This window comes from Mirounga angustirostris, unplaced genomic scaffold, assembly GCF_029215605.1.
Source record: "Mirounga angustirostris isolate CCGP_5_RB_7025 unplaced genomic scaffold, mMirAng1.0.hap1 SCAF_5, whole genome shotgun sequence".
NCBI classification, from domain to species: Eukaryota; Metazoa; Chordata; class Mammalia; order Carnivora; family Phocidae; genus Mirounga; species Mirounga angustirostris.
This window is the reverse complement of record NW_026991713.1, coordinates 47793900-47816040: the sequence shown is the minus strand read 5'-3', so window position 1 is coordinate 47816040 and position 22141 is coordinate 47793900. Positions and strand designations below refer to the sequence as shown.

The 22141-nt window shown below is 35.6% G+C and overlaps 1 protein-coding gene across 2 annotated transcripts in view; it reads left to right on the top strand.

Annotated features, from left to right (window-relative positions):
- Window positions 1-22141, top strand: part of RAP1B (RAP1B, member of RAS oncogene family) — a 46628-nt gene that overhangs the window by 5884 nt on the left and 18603 nt on the right. The gene's annotated exons all lie outside the window — the stretch shown is intronic.

Sequence of the window (22141 nt, the reverse complement as noted above, 5' to 3'; positions counted from 1 at the left end):
AAGTGGTATGCATATTGCATCCAGCTGTTGGCTTGTGTTTTAAGGTTACAGTGAGACTTACTATTACTACGTAATGCTAGCAAAGTTATAGCTGCTACCTAAGATTGATAAGTTATGGTTATGCTCCTTGATAACAAAACTCAGGAATCCCTGGGTAATCTTGAATTCTGTACTGTACAGATAATAAAGAAGGATAGGGATGAAGTATATAAATACGTGTGTTTTCTTCTTTTGAAATTGTGCAACTTGAGATACTGCATTGAGTTTGTATTGGTAAGACTGGCTGAGTTTTTAAATGTATGTCTTTTGAATTTTCTTACTAAAGTGTTTAGAACACAAAAATATAAAGGAAAAAATTAATGTCATATATAATCACACCAGTACAATGAATTTTTAGGCAAAATTCGTACCTCCTTTTCTGAACCTTTCCTACCTCCTTGGTTCCTCAGTGGGAACAGTGGCATACACTTAGAGTTCTTGAGGATTAAGTGGAGTATTATCTATAAATGATTATAAAAGAGTATACTAATGTAGTATTAGTTATTGTTCTATAAAACTTATTTCTCTGTAGCATCGCTTCTCCCAATTGAAGTTATTTATATTAAGGCGTGAATAAGGACTAAGAAAGAATAATTGTGATTGTGAATAGCTTAACAGATTGTCTAGCCCAGGGGTTTTCAAAATACACTCCAAGGAATCCTGGGGATTGCCTGGACACTTTCAGGAATCTGCAAATACAAAACTATTTTTACAATAATACTGAGATATTCTTTGCCTTTTTCACTGCGTGGACATTTGTACTAATGGTAACAAAAGCGGTGGTGAGTAAAACTTTCGGCATCTTAGAACAAATCAAGTCAGAGCACCACGCTGTATCATTGTATTCTTCACTGCCATGCATTAAAAAACAAAAAACTTTCACCTAAATGCACTTGTTGAAGTTAAAAAAAAAAAATTTTTTTTTATCAAATCTTGGCTCTTACACATATTATTTCAATATAGTATGACAAAATGGAAAGTATGCTTCAAACACTATTTTGCTGTCCTATTGAGGGTAAAATGGTTGTCTTATAGGAAAAGCATTTGTGTAATTATTGCAGTTGCAAGCTCAACCAGCCACTTTCTTCATGAATACTTTTTTTTTACTTGAATGCCTGAAAAACTATTCAGAGTTATTCAGACTTGGGTATTAAGCTGACATTTTCTTGAAAATAAACAAAATGAGCCTGTTTCTTTTTAGGAAAAGATCAACACTATTTATGGTCAGTGATAAAGTTCTAGTTTTCAAATGAAAATTAGATTTTTGGAAAATTTGTATCAGCCACTGTGCTCTTGACAGCTTCCCAATATTTAGAAAATTTTTCTGATGATACTGGTGATGTTAATGAACATAGTTTTTTTAAAAATAATATATAATGTGTCAATATTTGAAGATCTGCATAACTCTTTGTACAAGTATTTTCCAAGTGACCAAGTGCATGATGTTACAAAATCAGGCATGCATAAGAAATCCTTCCTAAGTTCTAGCTAGACCTATGGATTTTAATGTTAAAACAGACCTAAAGTTTATTGGTAAGGTTTTCCATTCCAGTATATTGCAACCAGTTGTTAAGTTTTGGTGTAGTATCAAAGGAGAATATCCACATTTATCTGAAAAGGCTACTAAAATATCCCCAGCTGTGTGCTTATAATTCACTTTTTTGTATACTAGTTTTTCCATGCTTTGCTCTCAATGTATAACGTCTTTGATTTATTTGATTTTTGTTGGAGGGGAAGATAAGAATAGGAACCAGAGATATATGTGAAGCAGTATTTTCATGCACTTCATCTTGAAGTCTCTTACTAATACATAGTCATTTTAGGTTGACTTTTAAGATGTATTTATTTTAGAGAGAGTGTGGGCGAGCAAGAGTGGGAGGGGCAGAGGGAGAAGAGAGAGAATCTCAAGCAGACTCGGTGCTGAGCATTGAGCCCTACACAGGGCTCAGTTTCACGACCTGGAGATCATAACCTGAGCCAAAACCAGGAGTCGGAGGCCTAACCGACTGGGCCACCAAGGCACCCCCTAGATTGACTATTTTAATAGTCGTCTCCTTGAGCATTCCATTCACCTTTTGATCATTGTAATAAATTAGGTGATTGTTATTTTTTAAGCCTATTTCTTGGTTTTAATACATGTACATCTGATAACTCATTCACATAGATTGCATGTGTGCCCAAATTTTGACATAACCTTAAAAAAGTTTTTAATTGTTGACTTTCATGAGTTTAGGATATTTTGTAGCTTTCCTGTAGTAAAGCTATGGACTTTTTCCCATTTCAGGTTTAATAATGTCTCTTTGACCTGAGTATTTGCTGTGTTGTCTACCTTTAGTAGATATTTTTAAAACAAATTACAATGTTCTTTACCTTTTGGGAGAAAGCGGTTTCTTGTTCATGCTTGTTCGAGAACAACCATAGCAATCCTTGTTAACAACTATTTTTATAAACCTTTTGTCATAGGATAGTTCCAAATTTTAAAGGATTTTTAGGCTAACCATTCAGTTCAAGTAATAAGTTTCAGATTATGAAAAAAGATAGGTAAATTGTAGATTATACTGTACTTTCTTGGAAATTTAGTGCCAGTTATTCCCCTAGAGGTAATAAAATGAGTGTGTTTCGTGAAGAAAGTAGTGAGTCTGAGTTCTACTGGTTGAAAGAACAGCATTGACAGAAGAGGCAGAGGAGTGGAGTGGTTAAGAGGAGTAAGTATAAAAATGCTAACTTTGGGGTAGCTTTGAGGAATAAGCATTATGGAACTCCTGCCTACGTGAGCTAATCCCACAGTGAGGGAGGGAATTTAATAGGAAACTTGAGTTCTCTCTATATTAAACAATTACCTGGTCAGCTGTTCTGCCTGTTCTGAATTAGGGAACAGACGGAGATCATATTTTATGTTCAGGACATCCAAATTAGTCACAAGGTTGCCACTGGCTATTGCTTATTCAGCTTTAGTTGCTAGCTGAAAAAATTGTAACTTCCTCTATTTTAGATTTTTTACATTTAAGCTTTCTTTCTTCCAAGAGTCCTGTCACCTTACTTCATCATCCTTCAATAAAGAGCAGACAGGATGTGCAAGCTTTTAAGGACAGAAGAGCATTCATAACATTTTTCTATTGTTTACATGAAAGTGATGATGGTAATAATAGGCAGTAGAGAGGTGGGAGGGGCAGGAAGTCGAGCAGAAAAGAATAAGGATGATGATTAAGAAGTTCTCTTTCTAATGAGCAAACCTGTTACTGCACTCACTTTAGAGTTCAGGTTAACAGGAATGATAAACACTTGGAAAAGCAGTTGGGATGCTTTAGTGATTGATAAATCTTGTCTCCCAAGAAATGGTCCTGGGTAGAAGATAAATTGGTATTATCTATTGTGAGATTATGGGGTTAAAGTAAAAGTTTTCATCACTAAGCAGTGTAACTCGAGAGTACATTTACTTTTACTGCCCAACAGACTCTTACGCACTTTTCTCTGAACCTTCAGTGCTTAAATTGGACACTTATTTTCCTGGTAAATTTTAGCTGATTCCTTTGAGCATGAGGGGTAAATTTGAGAAATGATGTGCTAGTTTTCAGTAGTTGCTAGACCTTGGATTCCACCCTATTAAGTATCATGGCTTAGTGACGATAACTTTGAACTGGCTTCAGGCTTCAGTTGTCCCAGGCTTCAGTTCTCTCTCTGGCACTGGCTGTAAAACCTCTATCTAACAAGTTAATGTCTCTCTCTCTCTCTCTCTCAGGACTTATCTTTACATAAGCCAGTTTGATGAAATGGCTGTTTAGGTCTTTTTGAACTCTGAAATCCTATGTTTCTGTGATATATACCTTGTTTAAGCCAGTCATCTCTTGTTTGGACTCCTTCAGGACCTTCCTAACTCGTTTCCATTCTTGTCCTCCTTTACTTCAGTCTCCACCTAGATTTTAAAAATCATCTTTTAAAAATGTAAATCAGATCATATAATACCCTCCAGTCCAAGCTACCCTCCAGCCCACCCCATTGGCTTAAAATAAAAGCCAGATCCAGTTCTTGCTTACTTCACAACTTTATCTCTCCATTGTTCACTAAGCTCTACCCATATTGGACTTCTTCTGAGCTTAACCCAACAAACCCTTTACCATCATTTTTTTTTTATTTTGTTTATTTATTTATTTGATAGAGAGTACCAGTGGGGTGAGGCACAGAGGGAAAAGCAGACTCCCTGCTGAGCAGAGAGACTGATGTGGGCCTGGTCCCAGAACCCCAGGATCATGACCTGTGCCGAAGACAGACGCTTAACCGATTTAGCCACTCAGGCACCCGCCTTTACCATCTTTTGAGATTGGGTGTTTACAACTACTCTCTAGCACGATCTTTCCCCAGCTGTCTGCAGTTCTGCCTAAGTATCATTAGATCTCTGGCTCAGATGTACATTTACAGGGAAGTTTGTCCTGATCACCTTATGTAAAGGAGCAGCCCCTTTATTATCTTCATAATTCTTACCACAATCAATAATTACATTTATCCATTTATTCTCTCTTGCCCTCTAAACTGTTTGTTTCAAGAGAGCAGGAATACAGTGTCACTTTGCCACCACAATCTCAAATGCTTAGCCCAATAACTGGCACATAGTGCCCAACATTTTTTATTTTAATGAAAAGAATACATAAGGTCTTCAATGATTTCTTTATCAGTTCCCATCATAGGCTACTTAACACTAATTTTTTAACGTGTTTTATCTATTTCCAACTATAATTCCTCATTATTTAGAGCTTTTGTCTCTGGAGGACTCATTCATCTGACTGCATGTTTTTGAGAGCTAATTACTCTCAGTTACTGTATGTTAGGATTAAATTGAGTAATTATGCACAAAGGTTTTTAGCAAAGACATGAAAAGTTAGTATGAAATTTAAATAGCAGTTTAAAATAATAATTGATACCCAAATGAGTGATACAGGTGAGTGCTTATAGAGTCAAAGGAATAGTGAAAAGTCTTAGGCTCTAGTAGTCAAAGAAGAAATTATAAATGAGGTGGGATCTGTACATGATATCAAGAGTATGTAAGTTTTAGACTAATAGTGAATCAGGGTGGGCAACTACAAAAATTAGAAAATGCAAAGTATGTTCAAAGGAGTGTTTTGCTACGGTAGATGTTTATGAAATGGATTATAGGTCCCCTTAAAATTCTTGGTCTCGGGTACTTTGGAATTCAGAATTTTGTGGAAAGATTTGTTTTGAATTTTAGTAAGTAATCAATATTTCTAAAGTGAAACATGGGTAGTCACTAAATGGGATGAATAAAAACTATAAATAGCCTCATGATAGTGCTTAAGTGAAGTTTTGCTGTGTAAAAAAATTATACTATGAGAAATGGATCTGAAATTGTTGGAAAGGCTTTACTCTTTATTACTTTGTGTCTTTGGGGAGGACATCAGGGTCTGAAAATGTTACTTTGAAGCAATTAGTTTAAAAATAGTCTCTGCCAAGGAATTCTTTTTGACACAGATTAAGGATGGAATGCACTGTTTAGGCTGATGAGTCTATAGGGAAAACCACCTAATTCCTAGGAGTCCAGTTAAATGTTTGGAAATAGTGAAGATTCATCTGTGTGTATTGGTGCCTGGAACATAATAAATGGTTTTTTTAAATGTTTAATGATTCAGAGTTCATATTTTAGCCACAATTTCTTAATAGATTTTTTAAGTCTTTTAAGATATGTGGTTTGTCTTCCAGTTCATAAGGTTTCTAAGAATTACATAACACATTTCATTGTAAGTTAGAGTACAATAGAAGATCAGGATAGGAATATTATAGGACTAAGATAATCTCTAAAAATTCTTGATGGAATCACTTATTTTTGACATGGAAGGAAATATCTGAAGATGCTTCTTTGAAACTCAGAATTGATTACAGAAAGTGCCTGCCCACTTTTGTGGTTTCCCCATATGCTGTCCTTATTCTGATAGCCTAATTAACACCCAAACTTTGGTTCTTGTTGCTTTTAATCCATTCGTTTGGTACATACTAATTTCCAAGAATGCCAACATGTATATGCTATTTTTTGGATAGTGACTTCTATTTTATAGAATTGCCAAGACAGGCAAGTTCTGAAGTGACTTTTTTTTAAAAAAGTACTTACCTACTACTTATGCAAGTTAAGTGGAGTAATGTATGAGAAAGCCAAACACAAGCATTATTTGGGGCTTTGAAGTGTAGCATGCATTTTATTTTTCTGAATGGCCTTTATTTTATTCGGTCACTGAGCGTCTTTGAACAAACTGAACATGGTAAAGTGTAAAAGGAAGAACTTAAATTAGTCAAAAATAACTTCATAAGACAGTTGTATAAGCCAGTGTCAGCATTAAGCAGCTAGCATAAACTGCTGCTTAGATTGAGATACTAAAATTACCAGAGAAAATTATGGGAAGTACCTCTGCTTCCACTGTTTTTTTGTTAGTTGGTTAATTTTTCTCCTCTGAACTTTTGGCAGGTTTACTAGGGAATTTTCCATTAGGAATGTCCTGGCCTTGAAATTTCATTTAGAATTTAATTTAGTCATGCAAATTATGAACCCACAATCTAAGTCATGGCATTCTTATTATGGTTTCAAATGCATTTGGGGCAATCATATTAAGCTTTGTCATTTAATCCTAGTTAGGAGGTTAACAGTAAAATGAAATAAAATATTTTTTGTAGTCATTTATTCCTTCTGTCATGGAAGACACTAATTCTGTTTATTTCTGAATTCAGCCTTATGTTGATACAGATTGTAAAATTATGTTTTAAAGAATGTCCCCCCCCATCCTTGTGGAAGGCAGTGTTTTGTAAAATCTGAGTATTTATATTAAAAGAAATATTTGTGGTGGTCTTCCATTTATGAAAACAGGTGTGGTTTATTTTGGAATTTTTACCCATAATTTCTAATTTACCTGCTAGCACTATAAGTGCCTCACTTCTGATGTCTTTTACTTTTGCCCTAACAGGTCATAAACTGTACTTCATAGAGTATTTGCTTGAAATATATAAAAGCAGATATTTTCCCTAAGAGGGATATTTCTGGTTAATATAGTTATCTCATTCTGCAGCCTATTCAGAAAACATTATTGAGCACCTTTGGTGTTAGTGTTAAATTCTGGAATGATAAATCAGCAAACTTGGAGAAGATAGGCTTCAGCTTGCCAACAGAAAAATACATGGTTAGCATTCTTACCCCCAGTAACAGTCATCCCTTTGAAGTGGTTGTATCGCTTTCTGTGACTTGTGGAAGACATTCAGAGCAGGTTATTTAAATTACTGAAGAATCTGATTTCTGCAGACCTGAGGAACAACAGAGACTTTCTCTTTCTTTACTAAATTGGGGGACGGTTATTTGAAGGCAAAATGATGAATATGATGGTCAGGGGTGAACCCTGACCTTTCTTTGCTAGGAATATAGGTCTTAGGGTCTTTAGGAGGAACAGGGAGGTGTTATCAGAGTCTTCCAGAGGTATTTTTAAAAACTTAATGTGCGCACACACACACGCACAAACACATACAATCCCTACTATGATGAGAAATGTTACTGATGACCACTGCTGTGATACCACTTATCTCTCCTAGACTTCTGTGTCTTGAGATTTAAATTGATCTGACTTTTGAGACCTTCCTTCCCACCATTCCCAGGAGTGATTTTGTCACCTCTTCAGATATCCCATGCATGGCTCCTTAACTTCCTGTCATGCTAGGGTGTGGCCCATACGGACCAGACTGTATCTACCAGAAACATAATATCTGCCTCAAAATGTCTTATATAGATGTATGGATGTGTGTGTTCACATTTATTTTTGGAGAGACTTACCCGTGTCTGAAAAGACATGTCTAAGTGAATCTTGGTTAACAACCTTGCTTTGTAGAAAGTAAAAATGCCAGGTACTAGCTTTCCTGGCCTCCCTTGAAGCTAGGGCACGAGTACTTGAGGTTGGTCCAGCACACAAAGGAATTTTCTAAAATCTAAAGGGAAACTTTGCAGAGCTCCAGTAGCATGAATCCTTCAATGTGAAACTGTTTACTTTATTAACTACTTCCAGAATCAAAGTGGGCAAATTTAATAGATTTAGCTTCTAATGTAAAAGTACTTTACCCAACATGCCCTTCTTTACAAGTTTTTTTTTTTAAGGTTTTATTTATTTGACACAGAGCGAGACAGCAAGAGAGGGAACACAAGCAGGGGGAGTGGGAGAGGGAGAAGCAGACTCCCAGCCAAGCAGGGAGCCCAATGTGGGGCTCACTCCCAGGACCCTGGGATCATGACCTGAGCCGAAGGCAGACACTTAATGACTGAGCCACCCAGGTGCCCCCCTTCTTTACAGTTTTATATATAAAGCTTGATGGAGTTTTAGGGCATGTTGGGGACTTACCTTCTTGCCATAGGTTCCCCTCATAACACTGTTTAGTCATCCTCAGGAATAGTTTTAAACAACTGAATCTGTTGACTATGTGAATAATCAATGAATATGGAGTGAATGAGTGAATATTATAAAAATGAGCAACATCAACTGTGCTGGAATCCAAAGCATTGTTTTTTGGTAGATAGTCTTCAGCATTCAGGCAAACCATTCTCAGTGATTCCTTGGGGGGGGGGGGCTTTGTATATTATTTTGCAGTTAATCATCTTTGTAAAACTATCAGACAACACTGCTAGTTATTTAAGACTCAAAGTATTCTACGGTGAAAGTTTTTAAATGTTTTTAGAGTTAAAACCCTATTTCTCCTTCCCCTAAACCACAGTAGTCATTGATAATTGAGAACTATACTCTTTCCCTTTGGGACCAGAGTTGGTCTCAGAATCATTCTCAACACTGCACTCCAGGCAGCCATTTATATTTTGCATTGGTGTTTGAGCTAAAACCCATTTGCCACCTGTGAATAAATAGACAAGACTATCCTTATTTCTTCCAGGTTCTAGCCTTTAGGGTAGGTATCAGTAAGCTTTTTCTGTAAAGGGCCAAATAATAAATTTTTAGCCTTTGAGGACCATACAGTCTCTGTCACAACCATTCATCTCTACCAGAGCAACCATAAACAATATGCAGTTGCATGGCAGTGTTCCAACAAAACTTTAATTACAAAAAAACAGGCAGTAAATGGGATTTGGCCTGAGGTCTAGAGTTTCCCAGCCCCTCCTCTAGGGCAAGAAACTGGTTTTGATTCATTCAACAAATAATTGCCTTCTATATTCCAACTGTGTTAAGTGCTGGTTATGCAGCAATTAACTTTACACATATCTCTCACCATGAGATATTTAAGTCTTTTTTTTTTTAAGAGAAAGAGAGCAGGGGCGGGGGGGGGGCGCGGTGGCAAGGAAGAGGGAGAGAAAAAATCTTAAGCAGGCTCCATGCCCAGTGCAGAGCCTCTTACAACCCTGAGATCATGAGCTGAGCCAAAATTAAGAGTTAGATGTTTAACCCACTGAGCCATCCAGTCCCCTGAGATATTTAAGTCTTAACTGAGTATTTTTTTATGCATGTGGACAGATCCAAAAAGTATGGCCTGTCTCATAAATCTGCCTCATTTGTCAATATAAGTGAGATCTTGGGCAAATATGCTAAGTGGTGCCATGTTGTGTGGTAGTGATATTAACTAAAAGTAATCTCAGTGTGCTTTGGATACCACGTGGTGTGATAGCAAAGTTAATATTCTGTTGTGAAAAATAGAGAGCCTTGAATGTATGCATCTGATACCTGCTCTGTCTGCCCATGGTAGGTACACAGTATTCATGCAGTCTTATAAAAGAAAGCTAAAATTATTTATTGTCTTACTATCTTTTGTCAGTCACTTGCAATTTCTTCCTCTATGCGGTATATGGTTTCTGACCTCTTAATTTTAGTTTTTATCATCTTATTAAAGGTTTTTGTTGCAAAGTGGTGCTTTTTTTAAGATTGATTTATTTTGGGGAGGGCAGAGGAGGAGGAGAGAGAATTTTTTTTTAATAAAGATTTTTCTTTTTTTTTTTAAGATTTATTTGACAGATAGCAAGAGCAGAACACAAGCAAGGGGGAGTGGGAGAGAGAGAAGCAGGCTCCCGGCTTTCCGCCAAGCAGGGAGCCCAATGTGGGACTCGATCCCAGGACCCTGGGATCATGACCTGAGCTGAAGGCAGATGCTTAACAATTGAGCCACCCAGGCGCCGGAGGAGAGAGAATCTTAAGCGGGCCTCCCACTGAGTGAGTGCAGAGCCCTGCTGCAGGGCTTGATCTCAAGACCCAGAGATCATGACCTGAGCTGAAATCAGGAGTAGTTGCTTAACTGACTGAGCCACCCAGTGCCCCCAAACTGATGCATTTTAAAAGTAAGCCATCTATTAATCATATTTTAATAAAATGCTTAACATTTCTAGACATATTGTCCAGGCTTCTGTTAGAACTATTTTTATTCATTTAAAAAGTACCTTTGGTTTTCTCTTCAAAACATCCAGTACTGTTGCTTATAAAATGAGACCAGGTTCTTGACCAGTACTCAGAGATCTATGTTATGTTGACTGTAGACTCTTGCTGTTTTTATTTTCCTATTTGTACCCTGAGATCCACTCGGACTGTGCTTTCTATGGCAGTTTAATCATATTCCTACATTTTGCTGCCTACTGTGCCTTTGCTTTTACTTCTCTCAGGTGTGTTCTTCCCTATTGAAATGCTGTGCCTTTTGTTCATTTGCTGCCACCTTCATAAATTTGTTCCTGACATCTCTTCAAATTTTCATAATATTTTTCATATTTTTATCTCATCTTTCCTACAAAACTGTAAGCTTTCTGAAAGAAAGTATGTTTTGTTCATCTTTGTAACCTTCATAGTGACTTGAACTTGAGACATATTCAAATACTAATTAGATGAAAGGTACTCCTAATTAAGCAAGGGACAGTGTTTCTTCAAGAGAAATGTCCTTAGACTTGTATCCAAATGAGAAAACTCGTGCCAAGATATACTGTAAATTGTAAATACTATACAAATATTGTCTGTTACCATAAACATTCAACTTGGCTCTTACACTAAGTGCCTTACAGTTTGGTTTTTAATTTCCATATTTTATTTCAGAGAAGAGTATGATTCTGTTGTGGCAAAAGACAAGGTATATAGTACCCCAAAATGTTCTCAAGATGTTAAGACTTCACAGTTTCATATCTTTAAGATTATGAAATACAAGAGGAAGCAAATTCCTCTTAAGATGTATTCCTCTTGGGGCGCCTGGGTGGCTCAGTTAAGCGGCTGCCTTCGGCTCAGGTCATGATCCCAGGGTCCTGGGATCAAGCCCCGGATCGGGCTCCCTGCTCAGCAGAGAGCCTCTTTCTCCCTTTCCCTCTGCCTGCCGCTCTCCCTACTTGTGCTCTCTGTCAAATAAATAAATAAATAACATCATTAAAAAAAAAAAAAAGATGTATTCCTCCTAAGATGAGCAACCATCTTGATTTGCTCAGGAGTGAGGATTTGAGACACAAGACTTAACAGTGCTAAAACCAGGACTGTTGGTTACCCTGACTCCACTTTATGATGTAGCCATCTTCCTTGCATGTCACTGTGTTGGCACAGTTTTAAGAAGTGTAATAAATCCCTAGTAACTGGATGATTGGTTTGATGGGAGAGGAGTGTTGGGGGCACTTGGGCTCTTATTTATTGTCTCTATTATTTTGGACATTTTCTAATGTTCAAATGAAAATACAAAAGTGCATTTGATTAATTAGTCCATTTAGGAATATGTTTGTGTATGACATATCTTTGGTGACCTTATCAGAAGATGGTGCTACTCAACTTTTTAATTTAAAATTGCATAATCTGTCAGATGATTAATGCTTTATTTAAATGTACCTTATTAGATAAAGCAAAGTCTGAGGTGGCCTGAAATATTCCTCTTAGTTCCCTTTACAGTGGTTTAAGCTTTACTCATAGATTTGCATTGCAGAGACCATCTTTCTAAAGAAATATCTAGGATAGATTATATCTGGTCATACCTTTGCTGGAATTAGCTTTTGTATGTGCTTATGTATATAAATCAGAGAAGTCCATAGCTGAGAACTCTCTAAGAGCAGGTGTATAACTTCAAGTTACTAAAAATCCTTTTAAGTTTTATCAGCACTTAGGCAATAGTGGCTTAACTATTCTGGGACATACACTGTGCCTGTGGTATTGTTGGAAAAGAGCCATTAAAAATATTGATACTTTATACCAAAAAGGACATTAATGACCCAGTTCCTTCCCTCTTCCCCCTCCTCGTTTTTTTGTTTTGTTTTGTTTCAAGTTCCCTCCCATTTTGTAATGATTAATTTTTTTTTTTAATTTTAACTGTACCTCTTGGGGCTATGTGGAATAATAATAGCATCCTTAATTTGATTAATCTTTGGCTAAAATAGGCTCTTCTGGAATGGTTTGCTTGGTTGCTATCCTCGTTATTTTTCTTGTTTTAAGAATGTGAATAGAATCCTTTGATGTTATTTTAGCTTTTTATGGTTCTTTTTGCCAGCCTATGAGACTTGCCAGCTTATATCTTGGGCCACATTGGTGTAGAGAAATTACTTGTGCCTTGTATCCAACATTATATTCCTATATAGAAATGTAAAGATCAGATTTGGGTTATGAAAAGACTTGAGAAGGCAAGAACATGGAAAAATTTACGTTGAAGTTGAAAAAGAATGGTGTTCTTTTCACAAAAGAAGGAGCAAATCTGTATTTTGCTTACAGTAGTTCTAGTTGATTTTTAGTAGATAAATCTTTTAGACTAGATCTTAAGGAAAGAATGTGAAGTAAACACTGGCACTGGTGTCACATAGCAGTAGTTACTTGATTATTCCTAAAGAAATGAGAAAATAAGATAAAAGATCGTTACTGGCCTGTTTACAAAAGGCTTCCCATAAAGAGGAAAAGGGAGCAAGTCTAAAGACACAGTGTGGCACTTTGTGGGCAAATGATTTTTATATATTATGGTTTATTGTACAACACAAGTTAATCACTGAATATTTTGCCCTGAGATACTCATTAAGCCTAGAAAGGTTTTTGGTTTTGTACACTATTAATCTTTTCTGTTCATATTTCTGTTTCTCATAAATTGGCAAAAGACTCCATCAAAGTTCATTTGATGAAGCCTTAATGACTAAAACTATAAACCTTAAAATTGAGATTTGTAATCATCTAAATAAATTACATATTTCAAATTAATAACCCAGGAATATTGAGTGGAACAAATTGCACGTGATACATTTATAATCTTGCTATAAACAAATCAGTGTTCTGTTTTATGCCCGAAGCCTTTTGAATACAGGCAGTGAGCATCTTTCTGATCTCTTTAGGAATAAGAGATGCGGGGCGCCTGGGTGGCTCAGTCGTTAAGCATCTGCCTTTGGCTCAGGTCATGATCCCAGGGTCCTGGGATCGAGCCCCGCATTGGCCTCCCTGCTCTGCGGGAGGCCTACTTTTCCCTCTCCCACTCCCCCTGCTTATGTTCTCTCTTGCGCTGTGTCTCTCTCTGTCAAATAAATAAATAAAATCTTAAAAAAAAAAAAAAGGAATAAGAGATGCTACTACCATGTCCATACTGTTGTCAGTTTTTACTCTGCTGTCTTTAAGACCTATTGCAAAAGATAAAAGATACTTCCTGAATCAAGTCTGTTCCTCTTAAGCTCCCAGTCTGATTTAATGGTCTCACTATCCATGTTTGATCATGCTGCATCCTATTTTTCTTTCCTTACCCATCTAGTCAGTCACAGTGTTCTCTTGATTCCTTCTGTCATGGCCCTAACCTAGGTCACCATCTCTCAGCTGTGGTAACCTCTTACCGAATTCCCAGAATTCGGAAAAAGAGTACTTAGTTTCTGTGATCTTTCTGAAGCACAGATATGTTCATATCATTTCCCAACTTGCAAATTCTCTCAGTTTCTTGTAGAATACAGATCAAACTCTTAAGCTAAGAGGGTCCCATACCTCTTCCATTTATTCTTCCCTCTGTCCCCATGCACTCCTATTTCACAGTGAACTCCCCTATTTCTTTAAAATATCCATTGGTCTGGTTTAAATATCCATTTAGTGAAGCCTTGCTTGACATATCCTTTTAGGCAGAGAATTCTTTTATATGTACACATAGCACTTTGTTCTGTAGACCATTCTTGACTGTGAGGGAACACAGTGCAAACACTACATTTTAATGTTCTAAACTAACAGATTTTCTGGGGTATGAAGGCCACTAAAATATAGTTGTCATTGATTTTTTCTCAAATTTCTACCTCTTTGTCTTCATAGTTAAAACTCTCTTATCTGGTCATTGAAATTCAAGTGGATGACAAATTAATGTTTTCCTTCATATTTGCCTCCTGTATCTCACCCCCCTTTTCCCTCTTTGGGAAATAATGAGGGCCCTTATAAGGCAGTGAAGTGGAGAGAGTGCAGTTGATTCTGGAGATGCCAAGGTAGAATGCATCAGACTTGGTAATGGACTGGAGAAGATAGAAGTGTCAATGACGGTTCCCCCAGGTATACAGGTTCCTGTAGTATACTATGCTTTTGAGGTACTGTAGGTGCTTCAAGTTGAGCACTGTAAATAGATGGGATTTTAAAATAGCAAGTAATACTGCTTACTGTGTGTTACGCATTTTGTTAAACATTTTGCGTGGGATAAGTTATTTTATTTGAATCTTAAAAACTTCAAATAGATACTGTTAACTCCCATTGTCAGATGAGGAAATGAGGCACAGAGAGGTTAAATAGCATACCAGGGTCACTTAGCTAATAGTTAGAACTGGCATTCTAGGAAATCACATTAAAGCCTGTGCTCTTAACTCTTATATTTTCCTATCATTTTTTCAGTTTAAAATACAGTTAAATAAGGCGTGTGTGTGTGTCAGATTTTATAATATATAGCAAATAGTAAGGTTAATCTCCATACTCCCATCCATATTTACCTAAATTATGTTTGGAAGACACAGCAGATCTTTGAGTCACTATGTACACCTATAGAATTACTGCTAGATCTGACAAGAAGAAAAAAAAAAAAAACCGACAGGTTAATTCTTAGGTCATGTCCAAAGAACTCTTGGGAGCAGGGGAGAGTTCCACATAAATCTGATCTATTTAGAGGGATCAGTAGAAACTAATAGGTCATTTTTAGCCCACATTATTTCTTCTTGCTTGTTTTCAAAACATGTTGGACTTTCCATTTTTCTGTCACTTAGCTACCAGCTTATCCCTTGATTTGGCTGAGAAATCTAAGAAACAGGTTCTTCCGCATTTGTCATATTACTGATAAACTGTTGTACTATAATTTCTCAGAGACATGATCAAGTACTAAACTGAAAGGTAATAACTCCAGTAATAAAACTAGAAAACATGACCTTAACTTGCATGTCATAGTATATGTTGGAATAAGCTTTATTTACTGGCAATATTAATCCATGAAAAGGTCAAGGGAAGAATTTTTTCCTATTTGAGGTATTATAAATACAGTCAGAGTAGAGAAAATGCTACGAACAGTTTGATAGTCTACAAATTGTACACTTGACTAGATTTAGAAATTTAGTTCACAAATAAAACCTTTCTCAGCAGAATATAAGATTGGAAGCATTTCCCGTTTGTCTTCATTATGAGAGACAAACTCAAAGTAAATATGATAAGTAATGTTCATTTTAACAGCTTTTTGTTTATTTTGTAGTTTATTTTTAAAAGAGAGTATGAGAGGTAATGTTCAGACCTCAAAAATAATTTTTAAATCTGCTCAGAAGTTTTGAATTCTATCATTGTGTCCAACAGATTAGTTCCAGGTTCTCCTGACATTTTAATTAGTTAATTTTATTTAGGAGGGCAAAGAGAACACAGTAATCCTCTTCAGCTGCTAAAATACTACTTTGGGAGTTGGAGGCGGAAAGGAGAAATCAAATATCATCTCTTCCAGAAAGTGTTCAGTGGAGAAGTAATGTTACTTGACTTCAGGAACCAGTAGTTAAGTTTTTTACTTAGTCCTTTATTTATAATTTAAGATCACAGAATTTCAAAAATGGATGGTTGGGGGTGGGTGTTGTAGCAAAATAACTTGAGGATAGAACTGCTTGAGTTACCATAGTTTTGGAAAATTTCTGATTTGACTATAGCTATTTGGAAACCCTATGACATATTCTGATGGAAAGGAATTATGCTTTTTGAATATCACTTACCACGTTTCAAGGATTTGATTCTTACAGCCTTTTTACATTTACTAATGAGATTGATTTAAAGAATAAATCAGATTATGAGGTTGAGAGGTGTCTGGAACCCAAAAATTGCTGTTTTTAATACTTTTCCTGCTTCAGAGCATTTTCTTTTCTACTGGAATTGCATTCCTACAGGGCAAGTATAAGAACTAATTTTTTTTCAAGATTTGTATAGTTCATTTTCAGCTGGGATTCTTGACATCTGTCAGTAATTGATGTGAACTCAAATAGCAACTTACATACAAAAGGTAACTTGTTTGTGGTCTTTAAAGATCTAAATAGTTCTTTCCTTTGCTAGAACTGAATTATTAGTCTTTAGTCATTGCTTGATTCAACAAATATTTCTAGACCAAATTGGGGACAAAATAAGGGGCTACTGTACATCTAGTTGATGATGGTAATAACTAACACTTAAAATTTTTATAGACAATATACGTTCTTATTTAATCTGCCCATTAAGTCTGTGAAATTGGTATTAGCATTGTCTGTATCTTACACACTAAGACACAAGCCGAGAATAAGTGACTACCCTCTGGTAAATTACATAGGTAGTCAATTCTAGGGTTCCCTTATTTCCAGATTCCATGTTTTACCACCCTGGGCAAGAGAGGACCTTGTGTCCATACCCAAATCTTAAATTAGTTCAAAAGAAAACCTTTCTTGCACAAAGCATGTGGGACTAGCATGCCAGAACTAAGAAGAAAATATGGAAAGCCTTTACATCTTGCCTTGGTTGAGTGCCCATTAGGATCAATGGATTTTCCCAGTTGAGAGCAGCTATGAATGTGTAGGTTGTCCTATATTGTTTTCAGCTCCTTTAGTTAGTGTCTGTATTATATTTGAAAGATAATTCTAAAATGTCTTTAATACCAAACTACCATTATGAAGTTAGGAAAAGAATATTTACATTATCATTAAATGTTAGTACCAACATAGAATTATATCTTTTTTTTTTTTTACAATAATTAAGAAGAGGGAATATAACATTAAGATACTTTTAAAAGTTCTGTCCACATAAAAGTCTTCAAAACCCTGGTATATGTAACAATACATTTAGGAATTGAAAGGGACCTTAGAGATTATTTAGTCCAGAAGTAGAAAATAGTGACTCAGAGTCCAAATCTCCATACCTTAAATAGATTTTATTGGTTTTCACAATATTCACATTTTTAAGAATTTGAATGACTTTAGCTGTATAAGCATTCATTCCCCTTGGCCATTAACACCTTCCAGCTTCAGACATTTTACATGCCTACCTGGCTGATCTAAGGCAACTCTGTGTTCAGTACGTCCCCCTTCCCTATTCCTTCATTTTCCAAATAAGGAAACTGGAAATTGAGAATAAAGTGGTTTATCTCACATTGTATAACTTTTTAAATAGAGCTAAGCTTCTTAAATCTTAAGATAATGTTCCTTTCTACAATTTGTTGTCTCCCCTTAGAAAACAATACAAGATCGTATATAATCAAGTGCTGAAGTATTTGGTGTGGGTTTTCAGAAAGAGGAACTATCACTGTGGTCTGAGACAGTTCAAGAATACTTCAGAAATCTTTCTTGACACCACCCTCCTAAGAATTGCATTCTGAGTATTTGCTAGTCAGGAACAGTCTATCCTGATCTGTGTAGTATTCTTGCTATATAACAGTGGAGGGGGTGGTGTGGGAGAGGGGATCATGAATGTCGTTCTGTATAGAGCTGGCAAAGGAAATCACTGAGGAGCATTTTGTGCATATTGAATAATGGTACCTCATAAGACCAACTACATTTAGATTGCTCCAGAAATCCCATTTTTGCCCCTGTTAGCAAAGAAGGGGCATTGTAGCCGTGAGCTTTCCAGTGGATTCTAGACAGATCTCTATGAACTTTCCCAAATCCAAATTTAACTTTAGCTACAAATTAATTGGCATATTACCCTACTAGAGATGTTGATTTGAAAATAATAAACAGAATAAAGCCAAATGGTAGAAACTTTTGTTGAAAACACAAAATTAATCTAGTCAAAGGGCTCTTGGGGTACTGAGCTAGCTGTACAGTTGATTCCTGAACAGCTTGGGGATTAAGGGTCAAATCCACATATAACTTTTTACTCCCCCAAAACTATACTAATAGCTTACTGTTGGCTGGAAGCCTTACTGATAACATAAACAGCTGATTAACATATATATGTCATATATGTTGTGTACTGTATTATTAGAACAAAATCAGAGGAAAATGTTTTTAGAAAATCCTAAGAGAAAACACATTTATAGTACTATACTGTATTTTTTTTAATCTGCATATAAGTGGACCCATGTATCTCAAACCTTTGTTGTTCAAGGGTCACCTGTATACTTCTGACTTGTTTCATATTGATTTATTTGTGTCTCTCCACACCCCATTATAAATTCTGAAGACAGAGTCTTTTGTTCACTGCTTCATTCCCATTGGGTAGAGCACTACCTAATATGTTGTAGGCACTCATTATATATTGATGTTGAGTATTGAATGTTATAGTAATCTTGGTATAAGTTATTTCTTAGATTTTTTTTTTTTAAGATTTTATTTATTTATTTGACAGAGATCTGAGACACAGCAAGAGCAGGAACAGAAGCAGGGGGAGTGGGAGAGGGAGAAGCAGGCTTCCTGCGGAGCAGGGAGCCTGATGCAGGGCTCGATCCCAGGACTCTGGGATCAAGACCTGAGCCGAAGGCTGACGCTTAACAACTGGGCCACCCAGGTGCCCCTTAGATTTTCTTTTTTAATCTTCAGGTACTAGCACAACTCTTGGACTAGAGTGGTCTTCAGTAAATGTTAACACCAAGTAAAAGCTAAGAGTTGTTGGTTTTTTTAATTACAACGTAGTTAAGAGTGTTAAATTAGTTTCAGGTATACAATATAGTGATTCAGCAGTTCTGTATATTAGTGCTCATCAGGATAAGTGTACTCTTAATCTCCTTCACAAAAAATACAGAAACAATAATTGGAAGGGACCTATGCACTCTTATGCTTACTGCAGCATTATTTACAATAGCTGAACTATAGAAGCAGCCCAAGTGTCAGATCAACAGATGAATGGATGTTAAAAACTATAACTATATATATAGTTTAAAAATACATATATATAAAACTATATATGTATATGAGGGTTTTTTTTAAATACATCTATCATTTTTTTATGCTTTTTTTAATTTCCCCAGTGATTTTTGGAATTACTCTTACGGTTCATAATTAGGGTCAGTAATATTTGAAGTTGGGTCTGTCTTAGGTCTTATTAATGAAAAATATATGTAATATAGAGTGGTAGATAATCGAGTCACTTATTTGCTTTTTGATATGTATTTTTATATAGTGAAGACATTTAGACTAAAATTTTACTGAATTTTTATTTTCTCTGACTTGTAAGTCTCTTCAGAATTTTCTCAGAATCATTATAGCATCCATTTTTGTTTTGTATTTTTGTGAAAATTCCAGTTCATTTCTGATTGACAAAGTACTATCTTGGATATATTTACTGAACTTCAGGTAGACTGTGATTGCATCTGTTTCCTCAACTTTCTTTTCAAGCAATTATGAAGCAGCCCCATGAATCTGACTTGGGAAAGAGCCCTAGGAGATTTTGTTTTCTTGTCCTTCCATGTCTTTGCTATGATTTTCTTTGAGACTAGAAATAAACTTCTTAAATTGACTGGAAAAAAAAAATGCAAGCAAAATTCGGTCTGTAGAGTAAATGGAGGAAGCTGTAGAAGGTAATAATAAAATAACCTTTTAATTTAGTGAATAGGGTACCCAAGTGTTTTTGTAAGAAATACAGCAAAGTCTAAGACCTATCAGTTACTTTCATTGATTGGGAGTTGGTTATAAGTCATACAAATTTTAGGAGCTCTATAAAAGAAATTAAAATTAGGAATCTTTACATGTAAATATATAATTCCCAAAATTACACCCCCCAATTTTTAATGTAACTTTTACCGCCCCCAAGTATTTCTTACTCATTTATTAAAGCAATTTAATTGGTTTTCTTCATCTATAATCTTAGATTGTTGGAGAAGTAATGTGAATTGTGCTTCATATTTATAATTGTGTAAGTGCCTGCTTATTGTAGAAGTTACATTTTCTTGCTAATGAAGAAGGATAAGTGAGAAGTGGCATTATTGGTAACACCACTAAACTCATTTTGCATATATACTACATTCTTACCTGTTTAACTACCTGAAGAAAATGAAGATCTGAGAGTCCCTCATTAATTAATGACTTAATATAATAGGCGACTTAATAGATTCAGTTCAAATGTAGATTAATTTAGGCATATTATTTTTAATTAGCAATTCTTAACTTTGCTTTTGATTTCCAGAGTGCACCTAATTTTTACAAATAAATGCCATTACTTACAAGAAATACCACAAAAAAAGAACATACGTAAACCAACCAAATCCCATCACCTGTATTAGAAATTCAAACTAGAATGTTTCACAGTGGACCTATAGCACCATAATTTTTGGCAGTGTTTAACCAAGACATTCCCATTGCTGATGACATTTTCATTTAACATTTTCTCATGGTGTTGTTCTTAACTTCCTGAAGGTTGTTAAAATTGCCTTCAATGTCGATTTTTTTTTTAGTTGATTATGAAATGCTTTAAATTGTACTTCCCATTTCTTCCAAGTGGCAGTAACACCTAGTTATCAGAACTCTTAATAATTTCTAATATCAAGTGCCCTAATTTTACTTTGTATCTTTTAAGATTTTATTTATTTATTTGACAGAGAGACAGGGGGGGAACACAAGTAGGGGGAGTGGGAGAAGCAGGCCTCCCGCTGAGCAGGGAGCCTGATGCGGGGCCCAGGACCCTGGGATCATGGCCTGAGCTGAAGGCAGACGCTTAACGACTGAGTCACCCAGGCGCCCCACTTTTTTGTGTGTCTTAATCTTTATTTTCTCCTGAAGTACGAGAAGATAAACCAGCAAGCTTTTCAGCATACAGTCCTTTGATTGTGGCACACTAGTTAAAGTACTTAGAACTTAAATCCTTTGCCACCCTACTTATCTTTTCTTTCTAGGTAGACTTTTTGGCATGCTAATTAATATAAAGATAAATTTTGCTTTGACAATAGAGAGGAAAGTGTTTAAAATTTCAGTATTTACATTGTTAGAGTAAATATTGTCAGTATTTATGTTGATAATTCTTCTGTAAAGCACTTAAAGATGATTCTTCTGTAAAGCATTTAAAACAATATGTTTAATTTTGTAATTTTCAATAAATACCTCAGCCCTTTTCAAGAACAAGCATACTAGTTATTAAGGTTTAAAAATAGGATTAAAAGAATTTTAATTGTTTCTTCTTTTAAGCTTGCCTGTTTGTTTTCTTTAACATGCACTTTCACCAACAGTATATTGTTTATCTGAAAGATACTTCTCTCTGCCAGCATCAATATTATAATTACTATTCATTGTGAGTTGAATGACTGGCTAAAGTTGGTGTTTTTGAGTTTCTAATGACCACTTTTTAAAAATGCCAATGATTATCAACATTCTTAAATGATAATAACATGGGTAATTACAAGACAACTCTACAACTCCTCTTACTTTCAGTTTTTAATTTTCATTTGTATATTTTATAAGTTGTTTATTAGTAATAAAACTCTCAAAAAAACATAAAAGTAGAAGAAAAATGATCCCCCACATTATCACATATCTGTTTTACACATTCAAGGGAATTAAAATTCATTTTATATTACAATCTCAAGATTTTTCTCACTGTTCCTAAAGTATATGGGGATTCTCCCTAGGCTGTCAAAATTACAGTCTGCCAAACTTGAGGTACAGTAGAGTCCATTGACTTGTGTAATTAATATTAAGGGTCAGAGATAACACCAATATTAGAGAATTTTTTGTGTAGTAATCTGTTTTTTAAAGACTTGCAAGAGGATTATTTCCCATTCTTTCTCCCTGAAC